This window comes from Budorcas taxicolor, chromosome 6, assembly GCF_023091745.1.
Source record: "Budorcas taxicolor isolate Tak-1 chromosome 6, Takin1.1, whole genome shotgun sequence".
Classification (NCBI taxonomy): domain Eukaryota; kingdom Metazoa; phylum Chordata; class Mammalia; order Artiodactyla; family Bovidae; genus Budorcas; species Budorcas taxicolor.
The window spans coordinates 45,845,059-45,864,516 of record NC_068915.1 but is presented as its reverse complement, the minus strand read 5'-3'; the positions used below and the strand labels follow the sequence as shown (position 1 = coordinate 45,864,516).

General features: G+C 43.2%; 1 long non-coding RNA gene across 1 annotated transcript; it reads right to left on the bottom strand.

Annotated features, from left to right (window-relative positions):
* Positions 1 to 6,736: 6,736 nt before the first annotated feature.
* Positions 6,737 to 19,148, bottom strand: LOC128049578 (uncharacterized). Its single transcript, XR_008199594.1, has 3 exons — positions 19,066 to 19,148; positions 8,152 to 8,208; positions 6,737 to 7,400 (listed from the first exon to the last, which is right to left on the bottom strand). It is a non-coding gene; the product is annotated as an uncharacterized LOC128049578 (long non-coding RNA).
* Positions 19,149 to 19,458: the final 310 nt, after the last annotated feature.

Here is a 19,458-nt window from a genome sequence, read left to right as displayed (position 1 = left end):
ACCAAGTCCGTCTCTCTTCATTACGAAAACTAAATAATGGTTTTTTGCTTGGGCATTTTATGTCTGTAATCTGAGTCCACATCAAATGGGAGCACAAATAAAAAATAGCCATTTTAGAAAGCAGATTTTGCTTATTCCACAAGATAAATCACCAGAGCTGCTGTTTTACTAGGAATTTCAAACCCAGACATGGGTTTTTTCTGAAAACAATTGTCTTCATTTGAACTTCTCTGAGAGAGTGTGTCCCTTTGGTTTTTCACTCAACTTAGCAAGGGCAGTTAGCTCTGTGCCCCCTACACGTGTTTATCCTGTATTCCAGCTCCACATTTATGGGGCTTAAGTGGCTCCAATGTATTCCAGGGCACATGTACTTAGCAGGGAAGTTCAGAACTGGCAACTCAGAGTTGCTCAAATTGATTCCACTTCTGCCTTAAGTAAACCTGCTCCCTCTGGTACAAACTTTTTTTTTTTTTTCCTCCTCCCCTTGCAAGTCAGTGTATGCTATTAGAGGTTGAAAATAAAAGGGCTATTTTAGAAAAGAAGAAAAACAAGTTAAAAATCAGCCTGAGGTTCAGAATACTGCTGTGGGTTACTGTGCCTTCTTTGAAGAAACTAAATAACTTTGCTAAATTATAAGACATTTCAGTCCTACGTAATTTGCTCACATGGCACAATTTTTAGTGTGAAAATTTTGTTATGGTAAAATTCTCAGCCAGCAGGAACATCTAGAAAACTCATCTATCCAGAACAATGCAGAAACCAGAAAGCAAATACCATTTTAAAAAAAGAAGAAAGAAAGAAAAGAAAAACAAAAACACTTCAGGGAGCCAAAATGTCACAAAGCCCTTGCACTTTATCCTCACCAGTGCTTCTAAATCCACATTAAAGGCGTTTACTTTCATTCGATGCCAAATTCCAGAATTTTGGCTAATGCTTCCCAACCTCACTGCACACTAGAAGCAGTAAGTCCGAGATGAAGCCAGAGCCTGCTCCTTATAACTATAAGGCAGGGCAGAGATAAGAAAAAGAGAAAAGCCAGAAATCTCACAAGCACAGTAGGTAAATGTCTGAACCCACCCCAATAGTCCCTTAGGGACAACTGTATAATAATAATAAGCCCAAGTCATAAAGGAGGGCTGAATTATGTTCAACATCTTTTATGTAAGGTGAAAATAACATGTGGAATACATTTTAGAAAAAATGATTAAAATAAAAAGTTGAGATGCCTTGTTAAGACTCTCTTGGTTGCATGTGACAAAACCCAATCTAAATTGGTGCAGAAAGGAAATTTATTAACACTATTTATTAATCTAGAGATAGCCTTGCTTCAGACACAAATGAACCCAAGAGATGTGAACAACATTATTAAACCTGGCTTCCATCTCCTGTTGTTTTGTTTAAAAAAATTTTTTTTTTTTTTAAATTTTTGGGCTGTGCTGTGTAGCATGTGGGGTCTTAGTTCCCAGACCAGGATCGAACCCAAGCCCCCTGCGTTGGAAGGTCGGGATCTTAACCACTGGACCATTGGGAGGTCCCTTCTGTTATTTCCTTCCAGGTTGTGTTAGTTTTAGATCAACTGTACCCTAATGGTGGCAAGATGGCTGCAAAATCTGGTGAATAAGAGATTCTCCTCTAGTTTGACCACACGAGCCAATAGGCAAGAGTAACTCTAGCTAGACCTGCCTTACCTGGTTTGTGCTCCACGTTCATCCCAGATCCAATTTCTGCTGGCCAGGAGTTTGCACAGAGGTTCTGACTGGCCAAATTTGGGCCATATGCCTGCTCCTGTGCTTGGGTTGAAGTTAACTCTACCCAAAGCAGGGAGACAGAGTGGGAGAAAGATGAACAAAAGACTTAGAGGGGAGTAGATGACCCCACGAGAGAGAGAGTAAGATGTTGGGCAAAGACAGCAAGAGCAGTTATGTCAAAAAAAAAAAAAAAAAAAAAAAGAGCAGCTATGTCAACAAGGAGAGAAAACCTGTACCCACTTAGGATATCCAGCATGGCTCTTTCTTGAGGATGCTGGATATAATTACTCTTTACATTCATAAATGATTGTCAGTTACTGATTTTTATAGTTCAAGATATGATCATGACAGTAGGAAATGATTGTGACTCTGGAGTTTTCAATTACATGACCAAATTCTCTTTTTTGCACTATTTGGAGTTTGATTTTCTGTCACTTGCCACCAAAAAGCTCTGGACAAAGCATCTCTTTTTTTTTTTTTTTTTTGGCATTTATTTTAATCATTTATGGTGAGATAGAGAAACCGAGGCAGATACTGTTGTGCACGGTAGCCTGACTCTTGTAAGAAGCTGTGACACTTCATTTCTCTGCATTGTATTCAGAAGATCAGTTTGGGAAACACAACTTAGCGGAAGCAGAACAGTGAAATCCCGCTCCGCTTCCACTGCTGCCAATCTGCTGGGGGATGTTAGGGGAGGGCGACCTCCTGCCACTGCCTGGCTTACCTACTCCAGGAAAGAGCGCGGTGGAGTTAATGTCCCCCTTCAGACCACATTCAGTGGAGCAGTGCGGCAGGCTACCTTTCCCCACATGGGGGCTGCCAATGAGGTGTGTATTTTGTTATCAACAGGCAGAATAAACTGCAGAGGGCCTTCTGCACTCAGCAGGTGCAAGGGAGGTCTGGGAGAATGAAATCACTGTCCGTGGAGACCTGCCCAGGGCTAAGAAACCTGGATGTTTCATCTGCTGATGCTTGGGAACCCCGGGTCACCAGCAGCTGAGCCCAGGAACCCAGACCTGAGAACATCTCAGATCCATCCTCCTGTCAGTGCTTTTCAAACTACCTGGGGTGAAGTCCAGTTGTTCGTTCTAACCACCAATCCACCGAACACCTATAACATATAATAAAATTAATTTTATTAAAAAATTTTAAAAAGCAAAAAAGTACAAAAGGAAAGCCCAACCTTTTAGAAAATTGAAGTATAGTTGATTTACAATATTGTGTTAGTTTCAGGTGTACAGCAAAGTGATTCAGTTATACACACACATATATATTTTATATATATATATATATATATATATATATATATATATATACTGTTTGAATTCTTATCCATTGTAGGATGTAAGACACAGTAAATCTTTGTTAAGGAAAGCCCAATTTTTAAAATTCAGATTCAAAAGATAAAAACTGCTATTGACGCTTTTCAGTTTATTCTGTTTCTGCACTTGGTTCACAGGTGACCATCCCACAGTGCTCTGGGGAAAGCACTCTTGCTTTGTTTGAAAGTGTTCAGACCACTTCCTGCTTCCAGTAGGTGTCTGAAAATTAAGTAAAGCTTGTCGGTGGACATTGGAGTGTTCACCACATGGTCGTAAACACCATTCCCTTCATTTGTTCCCTCATTTATTCTTTCCATTTCTCATTCAATCCATGCAAAATACTGGTGAGTTCCCACTGGATGTCAAGCCCAGGCTGGTGGGGTGGGCTCCGCCCACAGCGTGCATCCCAGTCAAACCATCTCTCAAAGGTATGCTTAGCTTTGCTGACTCTGCACCTGTGTCTGAATCCCAGGCATTTTTCACAGCTCTCTTGAAATGTCAGCTAGTCCATCAATGAAAGCTGTCATTATTCTGACCTCTGCCAGTTCCCGGCATTCACTAGGTACCTTGCATATGGTATTCCTAACACCCCAACAACAAAGGGGAAGTTTTGTCATCCTTCCTGAACCCTGTGCTCCTCCTCCTGGACCATGTGGTTCTCTGGAAAGTTTCCTGCACGGCATACATTTATAAAAGTGAAATTGGGCAGCTCAAGGAAGTATTCAAAATCTCACTATACCCATGTAACTTGCATCCAAATAAAAAAAAATATATATAGAACATAGTGCCTTGAAGACCTCCTGTATCTCTTTCCAGTCACTACCCCACTGCTTCTTCCTATGAGCAGTCTCTACCCTGAATCCCAATTCCATGGCTTAATTTACCCTGTTCCTATTCTTTATCTAAATGGAATCTCAAAGTACTCTTGCAGCTTGCTTTTGTTCATTCTGCATCGCTTGTGAGATTCATTGCATTGTTGTTCATTCTCATTGCTGTATTGTAGTCTATTGTGTGACTGTATCAGTTTACTCTTTGTACTGTGGATGGGCATTTGGGGAGTTTCCAGAGCTGCTGGGTTTTAGTCCATGCCTCTTGGTGGCTTTACAAATGCATTTCTACTGCATAAATAAATAGTAGAACTGCAGGGACACAGGGTTTACATGTACCCAGTGTCAGAAGTTACCCTGAACCTTGTTTAAGGCCCTTTAATATTCCACATTATCTGTGAATTTACATCATTTTTCCTTAACAGATTATTAAGTGTGTTTTCAATTAAATAACCACTGTGCTCCAGCTCATTTTAAAATGACCGGTCTAACATACAATATAAAATGGAAAACTAAGTGAGAAAGCAGAAATGAAAATAAGCTCAGAGGAAAAAAGAACAAAGGGAATGTAATGGCTCAAATACATTCCACAAGGTACTTTTCAAAAAGTTGGACCACAAATGTGGTCGAGCCTCCTATCAGCCAATACAAAGAGGGAAACAAGTTACACAAATCAATGTTCACAGGATAAATGTACCAACTGTTCAGCAGTATGGCTATTTCTGGTGCTGAGATTTTAAAAAAGTCAACCAGTCTTCCTCAAGAGGATACTGTCTGACATTGAAAATGAAGGATCCAACAACTTCAATTGGCAACAACAAAGGAAACTTTATGTTACTCCCCTCCGGTTATAACTTCCCTCAACAGGCAACTCTGAGAGAACTAATGCAACCAGATACATGTTTCTCCAAAGGTGTAAGACCAAGAAAAAAAATAAACTAGACTCAAAGTGTGGTTCAGGTACCTGGAGGGGTCTCTAGGATCCTAGGGGTATTGCATGATCAAAAATATTTTTACAATCCTACCAAAGGCTTTTAGCCTTTTTATGAGGGTGTAGTTTTCCAGAGGTCAGATGACATGTGATACAGCAACAGATCAGACGCAGAATTAGACACGAGAATCTGAAATCTTCTATTAAGCCAGGCATTAAAGAAATTTGCTTATTACTTTATTTTGCAAAATAAAATTTTTCACACAAAAATGTCATGTACTTTAGGTCTCCTATGGATATTTTTAAATATTAAAAAATTGTTTTAATTTCTAATAAATTAAGCATCTGTAGATACAATCCACTTAACAAAAAACACTTGGGAGTTCTCAAAAATTTTCAAGTGATAAAGGGTCATGAGACTATTTGGCGAATGTCCCCAAAAGTCACAAGGCCCAGAAGATAACTGGTAAAAAATGTTCTGTGATCAAATACATTTGGGAAATGTTATGTCTCTCTTGGAAATTGTGAAATGAGAAGCAAATGAACTTAATGACTCTGTTTCTTAACTGTATATGACTGTGACTAAGATCCCCTTTCGAGTGCTTTCCTTGTTACCCTGAAGCCACATGTGGGAGTGGCATGGATGAACTGCTGCTGTTGCTGCTTCTAAGTCGCCTCAGTCGTGTCCGACTCTGTGCAACCCCATAGACGGCAGCCCACCAGGCTCCCCCGTCCCTGGGATTCTTCAGGCAAGAACACTGGAGTGGGTTGCCATGTCCTTCTCCAATGCATGAAAGTGAAAAGTGAAAGGGAAGTCGCACAGTTGTGTCTGACTCTTCGCGACCCCATGGACTGCAGCCCACCAGGCTCCTCCACCCATGGGCTTCTCCAGGCAAGAGTACTGGAGTGGGGTGCCATTGCCTTCTCCGATGGATGAACTACCAGGCCTTATTCAACCCTCATTAAGTACCATCTCCTACAACCTGGGCTTCTGTCAAGTGTGGGCAACACAGTCTGACACTACACCTCTGATAACATCAAGAGTGATCCTTTTTATAAACATCAAGGCAGATGAGCAGGACAGAAAACCTCTTTAATCTCTGCAAAAAGGTAGACCAAGGGCAGGGTCAAGGCCAGGACAAAGAGCCCACTCAGACTAAACTGAGTCTGTTCCAGCCGACAAACAGGCCATTGAGGCCCCTGTCATCTATGATGCTCAGACGCAGTCATTTCAGCTGGGTATCTTCCAAAGCAGATGGTACAGGCACTGGCCTCAGTCACAGAGAAATCTCAATTAAGCACCCACAGGATGCTTGATTCTTAAGTCACACCTCCTGGTGCCCCCTCCAAGGAAAAGAGTGGTTAAATGTACCCCGATTGAGTCAACTTCTTTTATTGGGTTGTTAACTATGAGTCAATTAAATGTTAAGGAATGCTGACCAGAAACGATGACTTTGGAACTATCAATCTTATTTCTTTCTGACAGTAATTAACATAATTATGCCAGTATTCTATTAGGCCTACTCCCAGTTCACAATAATAAAATTATGTCATCAGGCAGCTCATCTAAAAGAGAGCACACAGCAATGTGCAAGGCACTCTGGGGGAATCCAAAAATGAAAAAGATGTGTCTTTTTTGAAAGCACAGAATCTAGGTAACAGGTCAGACAGAGACCAGAGAAGGAAACAAGTATTCTCATGCTCATCTCTGCAGCACGTGGCGAGCTATCTGGTAGAGAATTGTATTCAATAAACATTTGTCTCAACATATTTGCTATTTACCGCTAAGATTTTTACTTGACAAACACCACATAGTCAAATGTCTGGTCAAATATAATTCAGTCAAACAGTACTTCTTGGTATAATTAATGAGCCTATAAAAAAGGATTTACAAAAAAACTTATACTATTATGAAGTAAGAGAAATCATTTTAATATACACATTTTCACTTCAGTCAATTCAACAATGATTTTTAATAGGCATGCAGACCCATTTAGTTTGCTTCAAATTTATTTCTCAACATGCAGCAACCTTGCTAATGAGATAGTTGAGCTGAACTATTTATTCTTAAAGAGTACAATGTACCTTGTCCTCAAAGAGTTTTATCAACTTTAACATTTTCAAAGAGCCCTATGAGGCTGCTCAGTATGGTAGTTTTCCCCTGAAATTTCCTATTTGGAGGATGGCAAAACAGTCTAGAATCTTCCCCAGTCTACTGGTTGCCTGTATTCATATCACAGCTTGGCTGGCTAAGAGGTAGAGACTGAATAATATGTAGATAGCCTTCAAGCCCAGCTGAGTGAGACAGCTTCATTTTTAGAAAGGAAACCAAGTCATGAAAACCCTCCTAATAGTATGATTTGTTCCAGGGCTCTTTTAAGAAGGGACGTGATCCTCAGGCACAGGACTCTTTATGGCCTGCTAGAGTTTTCTGCTCCAGCCGGTGTTCTCTAGCCAGGTGGCTTATTGCACTTGCTGCAGGACTGAAAGCATGAAGTCTCTGTCTACTTTCATAATTAGAGGTGGTGTTAGTCTCATTTCCGGCCAAATGGATCCGACCACACTTTCAACCCTATAGAAAGAAACATGAGTTAAAAACAGGATTCATTTTAAAATTTCCTATCACTTCCCTCAACCCCAAACAAAGAGGATGACATCAGAATGGAGTCGTGCAATTTCTCGGAGTTTGAGGTAGTCCGGGCAAGCTGCCGGAACCCTAGAATGGAACGGCTGGGCAGCCGTGGCAGCCAAGAGAGATTTTTAAATGGCTCAGAAACTGCCCCACAGTAGGGAGATATGTATCTGGCCTAGTTAAAAAATAAATTAAAAAAAGACCGTTGCCACAAGAGTTTTGGCTAATAAGCTAGAAACCGCTCATTCTCAGCCAACTTGGATTGTCTCAAAGCAACTAACCATTCAGCCATAAAGGGAACTTCTGAGCTTCTGTACAAAGCAGAATCCTGCGTCAATTAAAATAGCTCACAAGTAAACAGTATTTTCCCATGAGGGTAGTGTTTAAATAGGTGCTTGGTAAATAAGTCTGCAAAACAGCTATTTATGCTTCATACTTAATTGCACACTTGTTACATGTTTATGCCCACTTATCAAACTCAACAGAAACATGCAAACTTGCAAAAACTATTCCGGAGTGAAATATTAAGAGGAAGTCTTAGGGTGGCAACCTCTAAAATGGCAACTGCTGAAAAATTATAACACAATCACAATCTAGCCTCAAAGTGAAAAAGATTTCTCTGCAAAGCACATACCTCCCCCCAACAATGCAGTATTTCACATGAGATTTTTGTCTTGATTTTTAAGTTTACCTGGTGGCTGCACGTCTTCTTGAACAATACCAGCTCGATTTATGGCTTGTTCCTTCTCTGAGAAACACAACAGAAAAATTACTCTTTAGAGAGGGGGTGGGGGGCAGAATGGTGGAACTCTTTGTATCTACATGGGACAATAAGAGAACAATATATCTGAGTGCTATTAAATTCAGAGCTGCCACTGCCCAGAGCCTTTAGGTAATGGAAGTTGGACCCTATCAAGCAAAAAGACTGGATATTTTCAGGGAAAGCAAGCAAGCCATACTTCAGAAGAAAAACTCCCAATGAATATCTTTTCTCGGTGATATCAGCAGTTTGGAAAGGCAACAAAAACAACAGAAAAAGAACAATTTTGAAAGAACTAGTGGGTGTGATGCGATGAGGGCAGGGCTGTTGAATTGATGGAACAAGTACAATTAACAAGAAAACGATGCAGTTTGTGCCTAAAATGTACTCCATTGAAGGCCTAGAGCTAAATATGCTATGTTTTTGATAGGAAATAGAGCAGAAAATTAATCTTTGGGTGGGTGGCTTTGGTTTGGATAATTGAAGCTTCCCTAATTGACTGCAGGTGCTGCACCAATTAGTAAGCGCGTTCTAGTGACAGCAGCTTAGCTGATCTCTTTGGAGATGTCCAACAGGCGAGGGCCAAGAGAAACTGGGCATTTTATGTCTGTGGGCTTCAAGCACTCTGACACATCTTTCTAAGTGGTTTCAAATAAACCCAAGGGCTGTAAAAACACTTATTATTTTAAGTATCTTGACAAACAAATCGTGGCTTTTCAGCAGAAAGACTTGGAGCCAAAGGATGTTTACTAGTATATTACAGTAATTAAGTGCTGTAATCAAACCTCTGTTTTAATCAGGCTAAGAGTGTTTCTTTTAAATCCATATTTAACTCTTCTTTAATATTAGGCCATTTGCTTTATTCTGGCCTCTGGATTCTCACAAAGTTAAAAGAAACAGGGTGTTGCCAAATCGAATATTGATCAAACTTGCTTCTCTGGTGATACGACGGAAAGTCAATCCTAAGTGACCTATCTGAGGTTTTATCAATGCTAAGTTTTGCTTTGGCAACTAAAACACTGGGCAGTAGGGATCATCTGAATCTTGACATCCAATTCTAAGTGAGACAGAGAAGATACAGCACAAAGAAGCCCCTTATAGACAATGGTGACAGTTTCACTGGGCCTCTCTGAAATAGCAGGTAAATGACAACCAAGTCCCTATGGACCAAGAGATGCCAAAGGATGTCTTCCATCTACAGTGGGTGATAATAGAGCCTGAAGGTGTCAGACTTTCTAAAATAACTCAACACAAAAGACCATCTTATTTCCTAAGAAGTTGAATCCCTGTAGGATTGAGCCCCACCATGCTGTCACCATGTAAGTCTCCAAGTATAGATGTGTCTCAAACATGCTCTTAGAAAATGCCAACTAGTACAAGACTACACTGTCATCAATAGTGCCAGGAACAAAAATAGGTATCATTTTTCATACCTAAAAGGTCCACTCTCCAGTATTACGGAAAAAGGAAGAGATAAGTTTTTTAAAAAAAAAACACTTGATTGCCCGAAAGCATTCTAGATGTCCAGATTTAAGAGAATCAGATAGCCTGGTGTACCAGAACACGTTCTACAAGAGGCAGGTTGTACAAAGCCAAAGAAACTGGCAGTCTGCCAAGCATCAAAAGAAGCTGACTTCCGGTGACAACAGAATGCCTAATTGTGTTCTCACCTCTTACACTGCAATAGAGAACCAAGAGAAGAGAAAGAAATCCCTGTCTTTACACTTCCTTGCTAATTGCTAATGAGGTTGGAAAGAAGCTGAGGATTTATTTTAAACAGACCATAATCTCTTTATAATCCTTGTCCTTATGCAACCACCTCTGTTTTTGGCTTGGACGGGCAATTTAAACTGATTTGTAGAACTAGTTCTTACTAAGTGATAACTGGTATTAGCATCCTATCTACAAACCCTGGTTCTTTTATCCATTAATGTTCCATAGTCCTTGAAGACCAAAACAGTCTTATATAAATTCACAATATGACACAAAGACACTTTATTTGTGAATGTGGGATATGCTTAAAGGCAAACAAACTGGCCCCTCGGGACTCAGCAAATACGTCCTGATGAAGCTGATAGTAGGTGTCTATTTTGCTGTCATTAGAGAAATAGCAGACGTCTCTGGGCTTCAGGTAAAGGGCAATACAGAAGTCAGGGGTTTAACTGTGTGGGCAAATCAGGATAAGCTAATTACTGACTTTTCGGTAGTAAGCATATTTCTATCAGGAGTGAAATGATTAAAATGCAAATACGCAGCACTGGGCTAGGAGCTTTGCAATGTCAGTTAGATAAGTCCCCTCTCCAGTGTCTCAGCAAGCCCAACTCTGCCCCCTGGTGCTAAGGCAGTGAGCTGATATGCAGTTTTAATCGAGGATCCTTAGTTATATTATTCAGAACTTAGTAATTCACGCAGATGGGCTCATTTTTGTACGGTAGCAAAAGAGTCTTAAACCCACCTTTTAAGACTTTTTTAAGTTTTAAAGTTTAAGACTTTTTACAGTCTTAAACCCATCCTTATATTAAATGTCCATACTGTGAAATCTGTGTGACTTATTACTTTATTTAACGTTCACAGCAGATGGACGCAGCACACCATGCACCAGCCCCTCAGCGGTCTTGTCAGGGACGGTGCTCTTGGGGAGCACTAGCAGACAAAAGCCTAAAAGCACATGCAGAATCTCACCTCGGGACCCTCTGCAGTGAGACCACCACCTCAAGAATACCCTCTCCATCTCCTCCTGCCAATGAACCAGTTAAAATACAAGCAACTCACCACCTGAGGTAACTGGCCAGATGTCAGCATCTGAATAGGGACTGTATATTACATAAAAGCATTGTGTCAACATTAAATTTCCTGGATTAGATAACTGTGATTATGTAAGAGAATGTCCCTGTGCTCAGGAAATACATGCTGATGTTTTAGGTATCAAAGCTCACAAGGCCTGCTACCTAACTCTCAAATGGTTCAGCAAAATAACAGTAACAGTAATATGTGTATAATCTGTGAACATACACGTATTTCTATGTATGTATGTGTGTACAGACCTGTCACATACACTTTGGAAGAGAAAGCAAATGTGGCAAAATGTTAACAACTGGTAAATCTAGGTGAAGGACATAAAGGGATTCATTCTACTATTCTTAGATTTTCTCTGTCATTTGCATTTTTTTAACAACAAAAAAACACAACTACAAAACAAGTATAAGGAAGTCCAACAACACTATTTCATGATGATTAATTCAAAGTCTCTTTTAAAAATAGCAAATATAAAATGAAAAAGTACTTTTCTAGTGCTCCCACTTTGCTGCAGTCTGCGGGGTGACCCAGGCTGGATGTGTGTGCCATGGGAGGGAGTGTGAGCCAGTGGCTGAGGGCACCAAGGGGCCACCAGAAGCACGGGCTCCTCCCAATGCTAGGAACACCTCTGTTTCTCACCATGGTGTGTGATGAAATCCAGGCAGCTTTGTAAGGCCTGTTAGAAAAAAAGACTTTAGTCTGTGCAATTCATTTTACTCAAGGTGAAAGGAATAAAAAGCATATTCTGAGCACTTGCCATGGAATAGGGAAAACGCCCTTTTAAGGTAAGAGGTATTCCTCATCAAGTGACTTCTCACAGGCCTGCTCCAACTATCACACACTGTGGATGGGGGCACAAGGAGAGAGGAAAAATTGAGGGGTCATGGTTCTTCCACCTTGGCTTTGCTGGCAGACACTCCTCTGTCCTAAATGCAGGTGAAACTGGGCTTCATTAAGCAGCAGACAAGGCTGGGGAGTTCGGGTCGAGTATTTACCCAGCAATGAATGTGCTGCTGCTACTGCTAAGTCGCTTCAGTCGTGTCCGACTCTTGAGCAACCCCATGGACTGCAGCCCACCAGGCTCCTCCATCCATGGGGTTTTCCAGGCAAGAGTACCAGAGTTGGGTGCCATTGCCTTTTCCAAATGAACGTGCTAAGTGACCCTGAACAAGGCCCCTAAACGTGGGGGCTGAATGAGCACAAGTTTCCTGGCAAAACCCTATGGTTTTATGCTTCTCCACATCTAATTAAAGTTAGTTAAAAATGTACAGGATCACAGGAAATGATCTTATTTTGTCTCATTTCATAGGTTGCCTTGAAATGCTGTTATTTTTAAAAGGCTACATTCAGGATCCCTGACTGGTTCTAAGACAAAAGGCAATCAGGCTTCAAGCTGTATCACTTGCACGCTTCCCTAAACATGGGCTCTTCCCACAAACCACGTAACATCCGGACTCCCCTGCAGAAGGACTGCAGAACTAATTGAACACTCTGGTTTCGGACTGACAATTGCCATCTCCCGGGGCTCATTTCAGTATCAGCTACCACGAGTCGAACTGACTTTGTATGCTACCTAACACTTGGTAAAGTCTGGCTGAGTTAAAGAGCTGAAGATCACACTGAATGTCAAGATGAAATTCAAGATGGCAGTCTTGCAATAGTGGCCTGTCTGCTTTTAAATCACAGAAGATCTTGGCTTTATTTTACATAAGGGGCCTTCTGCCTCTTTTCTACTGCCTTGAGGCTTATTTCACAAGGGGCCCAGGAACCTACCTACCCCCTATCCAGGCCAGCCAGCATCAGTCAAGCTGGCCCAGCTGAAAGGTCCCACAGTGACTCGGCTCTTGGGCCCTACATGGCCTGGGCTCCTTGTCAGCCTCTTGCTCCCCTTGTCAAGGACTGGGTGTCTGCCCAGGCCTTCCAAGGACTGTGGGCTTCTCCTTGGGTCTGCCCAGAATTCTGGGGACCACAGAGGTATGAAGGAAGCTCAGAAGAAAAAGACCCAACAAGAGAGGCTAAGAAGGAGTGGATGAAAGGCAGGAACAAAAGAGCAAAGCCAGGAGTGCTGGTGGAGGTGGACCACCAAGCCCGAGGAAGAATGCGTCCGGAGCAGGGGCAGTCTGCCTGGGGTCTTGCCTCTCACGTGTAGTCACCCGACCTCCTGCGTCACAACGAGAACAGAAGCCAAGGTGACCAGGAAGGACCTACAACCTCCCAAAGTCACACCGCCGTCGAGCTGTATCCATGCCCACCCGTCCTCCTCAGCTGGTGGGAGAAGTGTCCTGCCTTGGGCCCAAGGCTCCTCCTCCATCTGACGTCGAGATTCCCCCACCTCCTCCAGCAGCCTTCTTTATCCAGAGACCCTCTTAGCTCCCCAATGCTCCCAGACAAAACAGAACCTCTGCTCCCCTAGCCCCCTCGACCAGCTGCAAATACAATTCCTCATTCTCCTCTTCAGACAGCCCAATGTCTTTATACAGTCAACCTAATATATTATTTACTCTTCATCCGCTGCAATCTGCCTTCTGCCCACTGTTAAACCACTGAAAGCACTCTTAACAAAATAGCCACTGAGCTTCACCTTCTTTTTGCTAAATCCAATGGATATTTTCAGGTTTTATCTTCCTTACTGTCTCTAAGCAGCCAAGCCCTGCTGATCACACCCTCTGCCATGAAGAGCTATCTTCCTGGGGCTTATGACTGCAGCCTCTTCCGGTTTTAATGCCCTTACTCTGGCCAATCCTTGTCAGTCTCCTTAGAAGGCCCCTCCTCCCCTGACCACTTGCCCTTCAGACCTTCGAGTGCCAGTGTTCAGCTGCATTCCGTCCTGGACCAGCGGGTCGCTTTCAATCCCGGAATGCTGCCTGGAGCCCCACCTGCTGCAGTGACTCTGCTTCCCATCTGATGCTGAAGATGTGCCGTCTCTAGCTCCAGCTCAGACCCTGTGGCTCGGCTCCAGACTGGCACATCCCAGCACCTAGGGGAAACCTCCAGGAGCAAATCCAGGTACCTAACACTCAATACATCCCAAACTGAACCAGCCTGTCCCTTCGTCCCCCAAACAGACTTCATGTATTCCTTAATGCCTAGCACCACATCTCTTCAACTGCTGGAGCCAGAAAGCTGAGGGCCAGTCTCCTTCCTCTCCCTTGCTTGCCCTTGAGCTAATCAGTCACAAATCCCTATAGAGGATTTATTTCTTAAACCTGGCTCCTGAACTCAGTCCTTCTGCCCAGTCCCATAACCACCGGCACTCTGGAGCAGGCTACCGTCATTTCTCCTGAAGTCACAGGAAGCACAGCCTGCCTGGGTCTTGGCCTTCTTACCTTCAACCTTGGCCCTTCCGGCCGCTCCACCAGATATAGTCAGAGATGCCTGGAAAGGCTGAATCTGATCACCTTGCTCTCCTGATTAAAACATTTCAATGATTTTCCACCAGCTGGACTCTGAGGACAGCAGAGGGTTATTCAAGTGTTTTAAAATAAGCAAGTGAGATGATCAAAATCTAAGAGCGAATGGCACAACAATAGGTTTTTCAACAGGCACAGTGGAAAACCTGGAGTTCTGTACATTTTCTGACACACACGCATGTATTTTCCCAGTTACAAATTCTCACCAAAGAGACACAAAGATGTATTTCAGAATGAAGAAAACTGAAACTAGAAAGGTGTGAGACAGACAGATCAGTGAATAAAGAATATGGGTCAAGAGAGACAATCAGTGACTGTGTAAAATGCTGATGGTCTTAAGTGGTCTAGAGAAACAATCAGTGATTGAGTAAAACGCTGATGGTCCTAAGCGGTCTGGGGAGCAAGAAATACAAGGCAGGAGGGGTGGGGAGTGTGGAACAAGAGCTAAGGCCTTCTAAGGTCTTTGTTTATTTCATAGGAGGTAAAAAGATCCCTGCAAGGAGATCCAACCAGTCCATTCTGAAGGAGATCAACCCTGGGATTTCTTTGGAAGGAATGATGCTAAAGCTGAAACTCCAGTATTTTGGCCACCTCATGCGGAGAGTTGACTCATTGGAAAAGACTCTGATGCTGGGAGGAATTGGGGGCAGGAGGAGAAGGGGACGACTGAGGATGAGATGGCTGGATGGCATCACTGACTCAATGGACGTGAGTCTGAGTGAACTCCGGTAGTTGGTGATGGATAGGGAGGCCTGGCGTGCTGTGATTCATGGGGTCGCAAAGAGTCGGACACGACTGAGCGAATGAACTGAACTGAACTGAACTGAAAGATATTGACTAGCTCTAAATTGTCAAACCAAAAAAAGAAAAACAGAATGTAAAACTTTCAAACTAGTAGAGGGCAAGAAAATTAAATAAAGAAGCCTTGAAGCAGAAAAGGACAGAAAAAAAAGTAGAGACAAGATTAAATAGAAAACATAAGATAGGGAAAACAATCCAACATTTTAAAGATTATCAGACTGGATTTTTTTTTAAAATCCCAGTTTGGGTTGCTTATAAGACTTAAGTAAATGCTTAAAAGACTTAAATAAATGCTAAATATAAGAGAATATATATACCAGGAAAACACTAACCCAAAGAAAGCTGGTAACTATGATGATATTAGATAAACCAGAATTGGGGAGGAATGTTAGGGGATAAAGAGGACTCTTACATAATGATAATTGAAAAAAAAATTCTTCAGAACATTCTGGATTGTGAGCAACAGCTAATATGGCCTCAAGACATATAAGTAATAGAATTAAGAATGATTTGGAACCATCATACACAGAATTCTGTGCCCCCAAAGAAGAGAACATACCTCATTCCAAGCATACAGGGAACATTCACAAAAACTGACCTGTACCAAGTCACAAAGCAAATCCTGACCAGCATCAAAGAATCAAAATCACATGGTCTGCATTCTTCGACCACAAATGCAAAGAAGGTAGATAAGCAACGATAGTGTAACCAGAAAGACCAGGGTGGCTGCAGGGTAGAGAGCGGGGTGGTTGTGGTGCTGGTGGGGCAGGGAGACAACTCAGAGCACAGGCCGTGGGTGGCAGGAGAGGGGCTGGACAGGGGTGGGGCGGTGACATGAGAGGAGAGCTCTGACTCGTCCAGCCACATATATCCAGCACCTAACAGCGCCAGGCACACTGCTGTTAAAACACAGGTTTTTAAAAAATGGAAAGAAGGCCAAGTAAATGCTAACTGAACGTGCCGAAACGAATCGAAGCTCCGGCCTCACAGTGCATCTCCATGACCTGGTCACGAACGCCTCACCTGGGTCTGAGCATCTGCTTAAATCTCCTTGTCTCACTTCCCTGCCCCTGGAGCTCCTTATTTTTGAAATGTTTTTACGGGATTCCTAATGTAAAAATATGAACTTCCCTGGTGGTTCAGCAGCAAAGAATCCATCTGTGAATGCAGGAGACACAGTTTTGATCCCTGGGTCAGGAAGATCCCCTGGAGAAGAAAACGGAAACCCACTCCAGTATTCTTGCCTGGAAAATTCCATGGACAGAGGAGCCTGGCGGGCTACAGTCCATGGGTTGCAAAGAGTTGGACACAACCGAGCAACCAAAACAAAAATAAAAAATCAGTATTTCTACACCTTTTATCTCATTTAATTCACTCCAAAACATGTAAATTCAGTCCTGCAATTTCACTGTTACAGATGAGGAAACAGGCCAGGCTCAGAGAGGTTAAGTAGCTCATCTTAAGATCCTCTTCTAGGAAGGGACTTAGACCCTCATCTGACTTTCTCCCTCTATCCTCTTAGAGAGGCAGTATGGTGCCCTGGTGTAATAGTGAATGGCACTGGTTCAAATCTGGGACTCATTGGTTGTGGGTTTTTGTACAAGTTAACTGTTTTATACCCCAGTCTGTCCATGTATAAAATGGGGATGATGATCACATAGCAACTACCATAAAAGGTTGCTATTTGCACCAAATGGGTTAATATAGAAAAGGTGCTTGGAAGAGTGTCAGACATATAATCCATTTTCAATACATATCAGCTATACAGTATCATTTACCTGTTTAAGGACTCAGTTATAACTCAGATAAGAGTGTCCAAATTAATTAAAATTGAACCAGAAATGTGGGCAGGTGGTGACTGCCTTACACATTTAAAAATGCTGATATTGTAGCCACACACTCAGTGCTCACTTAAAAGGCCTAATTTGTCTGTCTTAAAGTGACTCAGATAACCATAGTCTATGGACCTGTAAGACTGTTGCTGGGAGACAGCACAAACCCACACCCTGAACCAGAGGCGGGTTTCTCAATCTCGGCACCATTCACATGTCGGGCTGGGTAATTCTTTCTTATGGGCGGCTGTCCTACATGTTGCACAAACTTTAGGAGTCTGGCCTCTATGTGCTAGATGCCAGCGGCACACTCACCCACCCCACCCTACCCCATGGCACCCATTTTGTGACAAGCAAAAATGTCTCCATAGAGAACCAAATGTCCCTGGGAGTCAAGAATCACCGCTAGTTGAAAAACCACTGCTCTAGTCTTCCTAGACTGAAACTTTGCTAGGGGGATCCAAAGCAGACCCTCTTGACTCAAGTTCAACTCTAGAGGCTATCATAAAAAAGAGTGAAGCAAGGATTCTATAAGGAGGGATAACACAGATTATGCAAGGCCTCACTCAACCCCATTTTTATTTACCCCACACACGGGTGCACAGAGACAGGCTGGAAGGCAGAATGCAGAGACCATTTCAATACCGGGTGATAAAAAAGAAGCTGCAAGGAAATCTGAGTGTGTGCTTAAAACGCTCTGTCTCAGAAACAAAATGTTGTAGCATTTGTAATGGGCAGAGCATTTACACGGAGCTTTCGGCTTTAGATCGCCAAGCTTTCAGCCTCCGCTAATATTCTCAAGGGGCAAGTCTGGCCCTCTTCCATCTTCAGGATGATTCAGGTTTCCTGGAGAACAAAATGAGCCTCTAATGCCTGATATTTTCTCTCTGACAGATGGTTTCAGATGTATCAAAGTGCTAATCCTTGCTGAGGTATAGGTCTCAAGGAAGGAGAGTTTGGCTTTTAGAATGATAGGACTTGAATGATTAAGGAAGAAAATTACTCCCAGGATATTCGCCATTGTCATGTGAGCAGCCGGCTTAAAACCAAGGAAGACAGCAGAATGTGAAAAGAAAGATTTGAGGAGAAAGGAGAGGAAAAACTCAAAAATCCAGGTTAACAGTTCAGGTTCGAAACATGTCCGCTCAATGACATCTTTGGGAGTGGAAATGAAGTGGAAATAAAAACACCTTCAAGCTCAGGATAATGAGGGGCCATCCCTCCCACAATATCACCATTCCCAGCTTCAGGGTGTGGAAGAAGGCCCGGAAACGAAGGCAGAAGTTGGAATATTATTCTTGCCACTTACTAGCTGTGTGTCCTTGGGCATGTAATACAGCCTCTCTGAGACTTCCCATCCATAAAACACTTAATAATAACCTGCCTCAAAATGAGGTTGTATAAATTAAGTGATCCAGTATTAGTTGCTCAGTCGTGTCCGACTCTTTGTGACCCCATGGACTGGGGCTCCCTAGACCCTTCTGTACCTGGGATTCTCAAGACAACTAATGAAGCTGGTTGCCATTTCCTTCTCCAGGAGATCTTGGCAACGTGCTTAATGAAGACACATTATAAAGCCTCCAGTCAATACCAGTATGAACTAGGATTTAGTGTTGACCTACTATGTCAACTGCTTTTATTACCACCTTTGAGTCTCATCAGATGCCAGGCAATTTTAAACATATTATACAGACAAAAGAGACGCAGGTTCAATCCCTGGATTGGGACGATCCCAGTAGGAAATGGCAACCCATTCCAATATTCTTGCTTGGAAAATTCCATGGTCAGGGTGGCCTGACGGGCTACAGTCTACGGGATAGCAAAGAGCTGGACACGACTGAGAGACCCAGCACGCACGAACGCGCGCGCGCCCGCGCGCACACACACAAACACAGATTACTACTACTGAGGACGGTGAAGGTCTCAGAGGCTGAGTCACTTGACCCCGGTCACGAAAGTGCACACAGCCAAAGTCGAACCCGGGTCTCGCTGACTCGTGAACCAACCTCTGTCCATGGCCCCACGTGGGGATGATGAGGGAAAGCGGGGGGTTACTAGGGCCAGTCGGCCGCGTGGGGTCAGAGATCACTGTCACCGGGGCCGGGACGCCGCGTGGGGTCAGAAGTCACTCACTGTACTCCTCCAGCCGCATTAAGGGCCGGAAGTAGATGGGGTAGAAGGCGGCGCCGATCAGTGAGATGAAGCCGCCGAAAATGAGAGCAGTGCGCAGGTTCCGGGACATGGCTCCAGCCGGGGCTACCCGGATTCTCCTACTGCCCGGGACTCTCCAAACCCGGCTCCCGCCGGCTGGGCCGTGACCCCGCTCGGAAGAGGAGGAACAGCTTTCGCTTCCGGGCCTTGGGGGCGGGGCTAGAAGTTGGGGCTGGGCCGAGGCAGAG